The following is a 13,606-nucleotide window of genomic DNA, read 5'->3' on the forward strand; positions in this document are numbered from 1 at the left end:
GATACCATTGCAACTGCATACCAACATCTTAGCTAGCTAAAGCTGTGCAGTCACTACAATGCACTTTTATAGTTATTATTATTTTTTTTTTCTTACAGGTGCAAAAGTGTGGGCACTTTATTAAGTGTTGCTTTTTTATTACTATTATTATTATTATTAAATTCCTGTTGATTTTTTCAATCATACAGTTTAAAAAACATCTTTCTGCAAAACACTCTCCTAGTTGTAAAGTTGTAAAATCTCAGGTCTGAATTAACTTATTAGGCCTTAATTGACTTATTAGAATTAAGAAATGTCAGCATCTAAAAACAAATCAAAATACCTACAAAACAGGAGAAGACATCAAGATAGCAAAGCACTTCCAGAATGCACTTGTCCCAAATGTCATTAGGAAATGGCAGGTAAGGAGAACTGTGGACGCCAAGGCAAGATCTGAAAGATCAAGGAAACTCTCAGATAGTACTGCTCATATGCCTTAGCCACCATTGTTTTGCATGAAACAATGGCTGACAACCATGGACAGATCAGTCAGTCACTCAGTCAGTCAGTTACTCAGTAAGAGAGAACAACTCCTGCTGGCTGACCTGCTGGGTGGTCCAACATAAGTTAATATATTAAGCAGTACTCTCTGATATGACTGTTTGCTGTCAAATATTTCTCAATTGTCAAAGTTATTACAGTCATTTTTAAACCCAAGCAGCAGAAACTAAAATAGTCTAAAATTGACTAAAATAATAAAAATATAAAAAAAATCTCTTAAAAATAACCTTATAACTTAACCTTCACAAATTTACACAATAATCCCCTTTACTACTAACATAACCAATCAGCCAAGACATGTTCGGTGTCTGAAATTTGCTTCATTCGTTTTGCACTGGAGCTGCAAACATCCATTACTTGTTAGCTACATTAGCCTTGTGGCTCCAGAGCAAAACTAAAGAAGGAAACATGTCTTGGCTAATCTACAATTTTTGGGGTAAGGGGGAATAATACGTTAAAAGTGCTTCATCAGTAAGACACTGATTTGGAAAAATGGGTGGACACTTAATATCATATCATTTTATTGCCTAAAAATATATCGGACAGGCCCTACTATATAGTTTCCTTCCTTTTTGCTTTCTATAACATGTTGCAGTATATTAAAAATTGTTTTATCTATAAAACTATACGGTGAGTGAACTACTTTGAATATGCACTTTGTGTGTATGTGCTTATGTGCTTAATTGTGCACACAAAGCATGCCAGGGTTAATGACTGAGATTTTCATTAATTAGCAACAATGTTGTTACTAATTAGTACTAATCACTAATTATTGCTATTGACCTTGACTCTGGTCTGCTCATTAAGCACAGCACAGTCATCTGCATGTAAGGAAGGTGGGATATGTTGAGGTCCTTCAGTCAGCGCTGAAGCAACATCAAAACACTGCAGCATAGCACATAATAACCTGCACAAAATCTGCACACATTCAGTTTTAACTGGTAAACCTCGTAACACCTCTTACCACTGTATCACAACACTTTTGTCACTAATCTATAATGCTTTAGTACAGTCAACATGGAATTAAAATGAACCTTTTTCACATTGTTCTTCATGATCCTGGTTTTATTAAACATGATCAAATTCTAGTATTCCTGTAATCTTTGATTGAATTGTTGTGACTTGCCCGCCTCTAAAACGTCTTCTGAGTTTTGATTACATCACCGTGCACCAGCAGGCAGGAAACAATAATATTAACTAGTAATGTTATGTTTCACCTGCCCCCTCAAACCACCCCCATTTATCATCAAGAGAACATGATAAATGCTAGCTCAGAGACCCTCCCTGATACTGAGTTTAATTCCTAAATACAGTCCTATACAAAGTTTGGGCACCCCTGAACGAATGACATGTTTTGTTGACTTTCTAAGTGAAAATAAGTAAACACATCCTCTACAGAGAACACACTTCCACTTAAACTGCATGCTTATTATTCAGAAACTATGAATTGTGCACTAATTACTGTAAAAAAGAAATGTAATTGAAGTGCTAATAAGAGTTAATGAGGTCAAATTACGTCTTTTTATTTTTTTTTAATTTTCTAAGAGAAAATAAGTTAAAACATCCTGTACAGAGAACCCCCTCCTGCCCATTGTAATGCATAATTACTGTTTATTCACTGAATTTAACATATTGGGGGGAGAAATTTGTCCTGTGCAAAAGTTATGCAACATTTTATATTTTATGTTTTCCAACTTTAAACTCATCAAATAATTAGAAACATTTCAAATGTAAAAAATTCAGAAAAATTACAAATTTAAGTGTGTCCTCTGTAGAGGATGTGTTAACTTATTTTCACTCAGCAAAACGTCATTTGACCAGGGTTGTTCTAACTGTATGTCACAGTATGAAATGAAAGTGCGTTATGATTCTCAACTCACACTGGCTTTTAAATAATGGGCACAAATGATGTTTTTCTTTCTCTTATATAATAAACCCGTTCAACTCTAAACACATACATTTGGCTGAACTTTACTCTCATAATAACAAACATATTAGTTTCATAATAGTAATAGTTACTGAATGAATGAATATTAAGCTTAGGGTTCAGTGGGTTAATGGAAGGAGAGTAGTACTGATTACAGGAACTTTATAATACCCTCTCATAAAAAAAGGTATAAAACTGTCACCGGGGCAGTACCCCTCTTTTCACTGAGGCAGTACCTTTAAGGGTACATCTCAGTACCAGGGAACACAGTTGTACCATAATCCATTGAAATTATATTTTCTAAGTTGTATTGACTCCAAACACCCCATCTCATCTCCACGCTTTTTATTTTACTGTTCTGTTTTAAAACATTAAGTTATGAAAAGGTACAAATACAAACTTTTCACCTGAAAAAAACTTATTTAAGATTTACAATTGGACCTCAAAACCACTGTTGTACCTTTGAAGGAACATTTGCATTGTTTGCATCTTGAAAAGTGTACCTGCACAGAACCTTTATTTCTAACAGTGTAGAAAGCTATAGAAACAGAATAGCAATAAAAAAGACTAGTAAAGTCAGGAGGGAAGAGAAGATAATTCACTTTATGCTCTTTATGCTTTTGACATGGAACAGTAACTTATTCTGGTTTAGTTAAAGAAACTGGTGGACAGCACGTCAGTAAAGACTGAAGAACTGCGTAACTGCATGTTGCTCACTTCACAATGCTATTGAATTACTGTGCATTAAGAGAAGGAGAAAAGGAGAAGGAGAGAGGGGGACAGAGGAAGGTAATGGGAGAAAGAGAGCCTGGGAATAAAGGAGATGGTAGAAAGGCATGAATGCTAACAGACAGAAATTGGAGCTTGTAATGTAGACAGGGTCTATTGTTAATTGATTGTGTTCATGATTTGAGTGAGAATGGTGCGTGCGGGTAAATGTCCGCATTGCACTCGGCTGGGATTGGATCGAAGCAGTTAATGTTAAAGACCTTGTTGTCAAAATAGACAGCCTATTGGTTAGGTATGGACAGTGCTGATGTGTGGTCACTGTTTATATCCGGTCTTTGAACCACAAAGCATGGAGTTTTGTGCCCTTAATATAGAACACAGACACTTTCTAGAAAGCTGACTATGAGAGATGATATAATCAAACCTGTTTTTTTGCTGTACGCTTGTTTCATTGAAGTCATTGTGTTGAATTGCACCTTAAAGCAGCAGTAAAAATGGATTAAGTGACTGACGGGATTATTTCCTGTGCCAGGTTAAGGGCAGCGAGATTATATCACGACCCAGGCATCCCTGACAGGTGAACTGTCTCGTTTGGATGAATTAAACATCTCAAGAAAGCAATCTGCCTGTCCTTCTTAAAAGCTCTGTGAGTTTGCTCTCACTGACTGCTGTGCAGACGGTATTGTATACATTACGATTATCCATTAAGCTGACTTTTTGGCCAAAGTCACTTACTTGAATTGCACGAGTGACGTCCGTGGAACATCTCTGCATTATAAAGAAGTTTGGGGTCTTAAAAACTTAAAAATGCTCTAAAACATTCATGAGTGAATTAATTAAACTTTTAAATTAAAGTAAATTCAATAAATGCATTTTAGTTCAGCCAGTGACTTAATTGCTATGACCACTTTAAGATTTAATGGGGAAATTCCTGCATAGTTCAATCATTGAGATGTAAACAGTCGCTCTGAGCCACTCAGAGTGGTTTGATGTGAAATGGTTCATTGTAGAGAAACTTACAAAGTTAGATTTCATTAACGTGGTGGTGATAGGAACCAGGGTTTGCAATGTCCACAATGTAAATATAGCCATTTTATTAAGCATCCAAAATGACCAGTGAAGCTACACATACTTCCTGAGTTTTATATGTTATGTTGATCATAATAAAATGATAGTAAATCTGAAAATAAAGAGTTTTCTTTGGTCTATTTTGCCACATAGCACCCTGCATGTACCCCTCCGCCATGAATGTATGGCAGAAAAACATGACAAATGTCTCAGGCCATGTATTCATCACCATTTCATGTAATAAATTTCTGTGAGGGACCTTTTAGAGGCATTAAACTTTTTGGACGTCTGGTTCCACCACCACTGTGAACAAAACATAGGTAACTTACAAAATTAAACTTTATTTATTTTCTTTATTTTTATTTTTGGCAGAAGCAGATGTTTCATGTTTCAGAGTTAAGCAAAGCCATTTAGTGGATTCTCTTTTAAGTGCAATATTTAACATTTTTAATATAAAACAAGCAGGTAAAGTGCTGAAAATTGCAACAAAAACAACCCATCAATGCGCAATATTAAACATCTATAAAATCAGACCCCGGAGAATCCTAAGGCTGAATCTCAAAAGGTTCACTGCACCATGTGAGTTATGGAATTTTGGCTTTTACATCAAAATATTGTGCTTTACATCCAGTATGTAGTTGTGCACACATGGCTGAATCCGAAGTGGTTCTCTGTTAGACACACTGAGCTCTGTTTAGATGCAGTAGCTGTTATTTTAAGATCTATGTAGTTCACTTTGTGCGGAGAAGGGAGTCGTTTACAATTCTGCGTAAAATAGTTTGCAGCAGTGTTCAGTCACCTGACCTAAATACCGCATACTGATTCGCTGAACAGATTTATCAGGTTCTGCTCGAGAACAGTGCTGCGTTTGACCATTTCTCCTGTAAAACATGACCTTGCAATGCCTTGACAATGGACAGTAATGGCTTTTGTGACTAAATGTATTTAGGGTTCAGAATGTTTTGCATGTTAAGAAAAGAACTCTTAAGAACTTAAGAACTCTTTTTTTAAAAGAATGGCTTTTATCATTTTTTGCAAATGAACTGTTGAAATATCTTTTTAAAAATGGTGGAATTCCCCTTTAAGTAGATTTAGATAAAATACAGAATTTTGTTTTTTTGTTTTTTCCATTTGTTGTTGTTTCCTAAAATTCATATCTAATATTTTTGGAACTAGGAGAAGCAATGAGCAGCGAGATGCTGCGCATTACAGTGATTTTACGAAATGTAAGGGGCATAAATACCTTGTTAATCATAGTAAAGTCACTGCAACACAAAGCCTCTTGTGGCTTATTGCTTTTATAAAACAGCAACAAAGATGTTATGCTGCATGAAGCTAGCGATGGTGAACATTCGAATATTCTTTTTATGATGCAGGTTTATATCTTTCAGTAAATACTTCTTTTTCCAGCCAAACACTGATTGTTAATGGAGGAGCCTGTTATATTTACCAAAGAACCAGTCAAGCTCTAGAAATACGTTGACGGCTGATTGATGTTTAGTACTGGTTTGAACTGTTTTCTATGTACAGGTTAAAAGCCCCACCTATCAATATCATTGTAGCATTTGCCACTATTAAAAAAGACACAGCTTTCAAACAAGATGTGGTACTTTATTTTCCACACTGTACATAAGCAGAGTTTTTCTCTAACAGTTTGTTCTTTGATTCAGCTCACATTTCCCTCTCTTTCTCTCAGCTCACACACACACACACACACACACACACACACACACACATGCACACACACAGAAGCTGGTTCCTAGCCCTGCCAACTACAATAAGAGCAGGCAACATAAAAGTTAAAGATTATTCCATGAACATCACCGTTTTTAAAAACTTGGAGCATTAATACAGAATCCATTTGTTCTGAGGAGGTTACAGTGTGTGTATTAGAATTTCACAGCTGCATAAAACATGACTCAGCCAATCAGATTTCAGAACCAGAACTGTCTGTTTTATAAAAAGGCAAGTTGGGTTACTTCAAAGGGCTGCCTCACCAAGTACGAAGTTTTAGAATCAGTATATCAAAGCCACTTAACCAAGAACATCACATTTGTTTCACATTTAAAATACTTTCAGCAACGTAGTTGAACTAAATTGCATGGAATTCTTAAGACTTAATTACAGTGAGGTTAAAGGCACACCAGCCTTTAATCATCAACTGTGGCAAAGCTGGTGACCTCTTGAGCAATGGCCAGGGTTTCTGATTGGCCTGGTTGCCTGGTTGTTTGGCTGCTGCCGCCCACAGACACAGATTATAATCTGTCCTGCTTCAAACCATGACCTGCCATTTAATCCAGCTCTCCAAACACAGATTACAGTCAGCAACAGGAATGAGAAGAATAAAACTTAACTTCAGAGTGGTTTAGAATTTGGTGTGTGTCTTACTGACATATTTTATGCCATAACATTTCAAAATGCATCTGCATCTTATACACTGAAAAAAGTGATGCATTTTCATTTGCTTGATTCAGATGTGTGAATCTTTTCCAAGTAAAACTAAAAAATAATACATAACATTAACACAGTGAATGCCAAAGGTAAGTTAACTGAGAGACAAGCTGTACTCATATTGATATTTCATTCATGCATACTGTATACAATTCTGAATCATGTAAAGTCAATGCATTGCATTTTTGGCAAATAGGCAAAATTGTATTTTTTAAACCTAAAACAAATACATGTTGTAGAACTAATTAAACTAGTATTGTTCAACACAAGTAAAGACTGTGACTGAGCAGTGCAAAGCAAAATAAAATAGGTTTGATATTTTAGTTCAAACAATATTTTACTTCAGTTGAAACATTAAAAACAATTCGAATTGTAAGAGCTAGTTTTACATCATCATTTTCGAGCGGCATCTCCAAAGAGCAGATGAAAAGACTTATTACATTGAGGATGATTTTTAGGATTAAAAGAAGAATTTATCAAATTCATGGCAAAATCAGAACTTTTTCAAGATATTGTATGTAGAACACATCCATCCAAGATTTTATTTCATTCTCTTCATAACCACTAAAAAATTGTGTGCATACACACTTAAGATGGTTCTTCAAGGGTTCTTCAGTATAGAAAATGGTTCTATATTGAACCATTAACACTCAAAGAAGCCTTTGCATCGTGAAAGGGCTCTTCAGGTTGATGAAGAATGTGCTGTATGTGGTTCTACACAGAATTGTTTTGAAAAGGGTTCTATATAGCACCCAAAAGGGTTCTTCTTTGTTACAACATTGACATTGTAACAGAAGAAGAACTCTTTTTGGTGCTATATAGAAAGAACTGCTTCAGAAGAGAAAACTAAACCATAAAAATGAACATAAGCAGAAAAAGATCCCAGAATACAATGCATTTATTTATTTACTTCGTTTGCTGATGCTTCTGTGGTAATAGAAAGGGTTGGTCTTGGGCATCAGGGTGGGAGGTGGTATCCTGTACTTTGGTGCTTGTTGTCTCGAAGTCCGCTCTAGAAGATGATCTCCATCCTCTGAGTCTCAAATCTGCAGCTTCAACTCTCTCTTTTCTTCATCCTCCTCTTCCTCAGACAGGCTCAGGGGAGATGGGGAGACACACAGGAAGCTGATGATTTGCTGCTCATTCACTGAGGGAGCAACATGAGGCCCTTGAGAACCATCATCATCTTCAGTGATGGCATTGTATCTCTTCCTGCTTTTGGGCTTCCGTCATTCTGCGTCTCTTTTCTCTTTGAGCTTCGTGTTCTCCTGCTGGTACGTCTTGTTTGTGCTGGTTCTCTCGCTGATTTTCACCTTCCAGCTGAAATGCTTTCACAAAGCCAGCAGGTGGGGTCAGCTGAGTGTCTGCTGAGAATCTGCTCCTCAGCTTTACGGGTATTTCAGTCTCCAGAAAAAAATTGTTTGCTGGGTTTTTGCGCCCCCTGATGGAATATGGTCAAAAAAACAAAACTTTTCCATTTTTGTTAGTTTCTCTTTCCCCACCAAACGGAAACCACTCGTCCTCAAATTGAACTACCTTGTTAGATGTATGTATGTAAGACTTTTAACTGACCGGGACTTGTGCTTTGAATGACCTGTTTATTTTATTCAATTCCATTTTGTCACTACCTAAACAGTAGTTTTCTGGTAGTGACTGTTTCAGTAGTGGCCATTTTAGCTAATAATTTTTCAGTACAAAACACAAGCTTAATTGCAGAACATGTGTTTCGGTACTGACAGTTCTTAATGTTACACACTGATTTTCAGACTTTGGAACACATTTGCTTCAAAACAATGGAACCTGACTGCTTACCATGTGGCCATGAAGGACAGGGATACAGTCTCACTTCCTGTTCTAAAATGTAGAGGTGTGGCTAAAATAAGGCTCTGCCCACTGAGACTAAAGCTCTGTTGTTTCAGTAATGACATGAAAAAGTGGGATAGCGGGAAAATTTAAAATCAAATCATCTTTTGACACATAACATTTTTCATTTTGATACTGATATGCTTCCATACAAGATGCATATGTCCATCTAAAATTATTTTGTAACCCTTTCCATGCTGTGTCAAGTAGCACTAATAAAATTGAAAGTGCACTTTTCAAATAATTACAACTCATTACTTACTTACTAACTTCAAAAAAGTACAAATCTGGCTCAGTTGATGTATCTGGAAACAAACTAAAAGACTCAGTTGAAAGCTGAAGTTATAGTTGCGTTCAGCTGAAGGATCTTGACTCTGGGTCAGCCTGTATTAACTGGCATATTCGTTTAGGTTTATATCAAACTGAGTAGGAAATGACCAACATTCTCTGTGGCTAGGAAATCATTAAATATAGGGAACGAGGTGCTATTCTGTTTATCTTAAACATGAAAAAGGAATGGAAGTCTTGCTAGTAACTCTACTGTAAAGTCTCTGTGGGTGTGTATTCTGATGAACAGGTGTAAAGATATGAATGAGGCCTTCTTCCTAACACAGGAAAGGCCAGACAGTGTTTTTCCTCAATGGAAAATTTAAAGTATTGCTTCCCTTGAAGGACTTCCAGGATGCAGATAAAATATTTTCATTTGTTTCCTTTACAGAAGAGGAGTATCTATAACATACAAACTTATTTAGATACTCACAACTAAACAGTTGTACTGAAAGTTTCACAGTTTTCCAACAGGAGTTTAATGTTCAGGCCTCCTTAGTAGGTAATACACACACACACACACACACACATCTTCTAAGCTGCTTATCCTTCTGGGTCATGGGGGGAGCTGGAGCCTATCCCAGCAGTCATTGGGTGGAAGGCAGGATACACCCTGGACAGAGAATACAAGACTTTCAATTTCACATGGTTTCCAAATGTGAAGTTCAGCTCATTCTCCAGCCAAAAATGAACATGTTTCAAAATAGAAAGTCAAATATTCACTCTTTAATTGAATTTCTTATGTATTATGTCGAAATAATGTCAGATTTTCTGAAAAAAACCCCAAACATATTTATACATTGAAATATTCACACACCTTCTCAATGAGTAATTTTTTGACTTAGTTACTAAGTAGTGTTCCTCTACCTGGCAGAAACAGGCTTTCATATAAAAGTTTTTGGTAGATAGCTCTCTAAACCGGCCCCCATCTGCACAAATAAATTAAAAGAATAAATAAATAAATGAACTAAAAATATCTCTCTCTAACATGAAAACCATTACGCTGTTGACCTAATTACTTTTTCCTGAGGAACGATGAGGAACTAGGAAAAAGAAACCACCAATCACACACAATGAGATTTAATGGTTCTGTGTAAAAGGAGCTCCTTCACAATAATACTACTGCTATAAAGTTAGACTCTTACTTAGTGACACACTGAATATTTGGAAGTTGTGTGGCACTACTGGTATCATGAGTCAGTCAAATGCTGACTGCTATCAACAATGTTACTTCCAGTAGCCCTGAAATATACAGCACTGTGCAAATGTTAGAAACCACTCTTCATTTAATTTACAGTCAAACTGCTTTTAGGTCCAAGATATTATTTTTTCAGCATCAGGAAAAAGCAGGAAACATATATTTAACAGATAATTACATGTGTCTCTACAAATAAATATAATATCACTTTTTGCTGCTTTGTGTGTCCACTCTTTACCTTTATTACAGCTTTAATTTTTTTCAGGAGAGTCACTTTCAGTTGTTCCAAAAAATCTGCAGGGATATTTTTCACACCTCCAAAGTTCAGCCTTAGAAGTTGGTTGCACGATCAAAGTAATCCCAAACACGTTCAGTGAAGTTGAAATCTGGACTCTGGGGTGGTCAGTCTATTGTTCAGAGAAACACCAGCAGCTTCTTCTTTTTGATCAGCAAATTTTCTTCTTTCTTATCTGCTTCCTTTTCTCAGTGAGTCTTCTTAACAGCTACACATCTTTTCAGACCCATAGCGCTGAGTCGTCTTCTCACAGTGGAAGGATGGACAGAAACACCTGTGGATGTTTTCAGATCTGAAGCGGCTTGATTTTCTCCTCTCTCTCAAAGATGAAAGCTTTAAGTGCTGTTTATCTGATGGGCACAGTTTTGGTGTCTACCAAGTCTTCCAGGTGGTCATTAGGTGTCTTATTTTCTCTGTATCTTTTAATCATCGTTTTTTCACTTATTGTTCTTTGACTTTCATCTTCCTCACGCAAGTGGGTTATCGCTTATCTAATATTCTCAGAAATATCTCCTGAAAATGGATAACTTGTACTTAATGGCCCTTTTGACTGATTAAATAAATAAATGGTGGTCTCTGACTTTTGCCCAGTGCTTTACATAAGCATGTATTTCATATTATATATAAATATACACTATTTGGACAAAAGTATTGGGACACCTACACATTCCACCCACATGAGTTTTTAATGACATTCTAAATCTATAAGTATGAATATGGAGTTGGTCCCCCTTTGAAGCTGTAACAGCTTCCACTCTTCTGGGAAGCTTTCTACAAGGTTTTGGAGTGTCTGTGGGAATTTTTGCCGATTCATCCAGAAGAACATTTGTGAGGTCAGACACTGATGTTGGACGCGAGGGCCTGGCTCACAATCTCTGTTCTAGTTAATCCCAAAGGTGTTTGATGGGGTTGAGGTCAGGGCTCTGTGTGGACCAATCAAGTTCTTCCACACCAAACTCACCCAGCCATGCCTTTGTGGTCCTTGCTTTGTGCACTGGGGCTCAGTCATGCTGGAATGGTGAAGGGCCTTCCCCAAACCTTTCCCACAAAGTTGGAAAATTGAAGATTCCCCTATACTGGAACTACGGGGTCTAGGCCAAACCCGCTCTGTAACTTTACATGATCTGACACTTCGTGGCTGAGTTGCTGAAACACTTCCACTTTTCAATAATACTTCTCACAGATGATCGTGGAAAATCTAGGAGGAAAGAAATTTTATGAACTGACTTCTTGCAATTTTGACATCCTGTTACATTACCACGCTCAAACTCGGTGAGCTCTTTAGAACGACCCATTCTTTCACAAGTGTTTGTAAAGGCAGACTGCATGACTAGGTGCTCAATTTTATACACCTGTGGCAATGAGACTGAATGAAACACCTGAATTCAATGATTAAGAGGTGTATCCCAATACTTTTTTCCAATAAATTTTATTATCCCTTAAGAGATTGAAATTATCCATCTATGCACTTTGAAAAGGGGACATAATCAAATGAACTGTGATAATGTCATAATTTGAAGTGTTCTTAGTTGTGTTGTGCCAGAGTTCCAAGAAAGCTCTCATCTGAATTGAACTGAAGAGAGACAGTGTATCTGTGTGGATTTCTAGGGAATTACAAATTAATGTGTCATTCTACCATAATACGGAACTCTAGGATAGCAAAACATGCCAGCGTGCATGAGGCGTGTCACCGTATTTGGAAGACTGATGTCCTCATTTCAGTATAGTTAAGCAATAAAATGAAAATTCAGTGTGTCAAAATGGATTTTTTTCACAATAAATTACACTGATGTGAATGTAATGATGTTTACCTTTGTTTCAATCACTGCAAAGGTAAATCAAACTAACAAATCAACAAGAGCAAACAAGCAGAAAAAAATATGATGATGCCAAACATGTTTATCTTATTAAAAAAGAGGAAAAAAGGAATGAACAACATTTTATCTGACATATCTGACATGTTGTATGTATTGTATGTATTTATGTGTATGTGTGTATTTACAGGTTGTAATCCCATATAATTCCATGCTGGATCACTTTTCAGCATGTTTTTTTGTTTCCCATTAAAACCTGTAATATAAACCGCAGCTAATGATTAACTCTTCACATGTACTGACTTTTCCTCTAACATCTCATCATTACAGTGCATGCTCAGTCATGTCCCTGTGTGTATAAATACAGGACTGCACCATGTGTCGCTACACACTCACACTGAGAGAAATTCTGAGCACCATCAGAAGAGCTTTAAACCACCTGATCATCTACATCTTCATCTCCAGCTTCAGCTTCCTAAAGGTAGGACTACATAAAAAGTCATACTTAGACTTTGTATTCAGTAGTGTGCACTTACATGTTACTATAAGAGTATTAATTATTGTAACTGTGAACATGTTGAACATATTAAATGAATATTAAAAATGTGACATTGTATATTTTTGTTTTGGCAGTTGGTCTAAGTGTAGTGTCATATATGCCTTATATATATATATATATATATATATATATATATATATATATATATGTAATAAAACATTTATAGATTATAGACTAATAGACTGTAGTAAAACTGTTACAAACTAATAGATGGTACAAAATGAGTTATAGATGAATAGATTATAATAAATGTATTACAAACTAATTGCTTATAATAAATCTATTACAAACTATCAGATTATTCTAAATCTATTATAAACTAATAGATAATACTAAATGTGTTACAAACTAATAGATTATACTATTATTATACTAATAGATTATAGACTAATAGATTATAGCAAAACTGTTACAGCTTAATTCTTAAAAGGTTTTTAAACTTCACTACACTAGTGTTAATCTAACACATCATCCCTGCCAGAACAAAACCTTCTATCTTCAAGAACGTAACTTTACAGGCGAAAGAAAAACATTCTTAATTCTCAGTGTATGTTAGTGTAACAAGATTTTATTCAAAACCATTTTGAACCATTTCTACTGGTCCATTCACCATTAAATTTTGACACATTGTAAACAGCAGCTTGTAAACAACAGGAAATGTGACAAAAATGGTGATACGAGGTTTTGTTCTGACAACGATGATATGTGGGTGTGATTTACCTTACTAGAGTTGGTTTAAAAATCATAGATAGTTTAGAACCACAATCAAGGAAGAATATGGTAACATGTTCTTTCAGCCATCAATAATGAAACTAGGCGATTAACCAAAATATAG

This window comes from Colossoma macropomum, unplaced genomic scaffold, assembly GCF_904425465.1.
Source record: "Colossoma macropomum unplaced genomic scaffold, Colossoma_macropomum, whole genome shotgun sequence".
Taxonomy (NCBI): domain Eukaryota; kingdom Metazoa; phylum Chordata; class Actinopteri; order Characiformes; family Serrasalmidae; genus Colossoma; species Colossoma macropomum.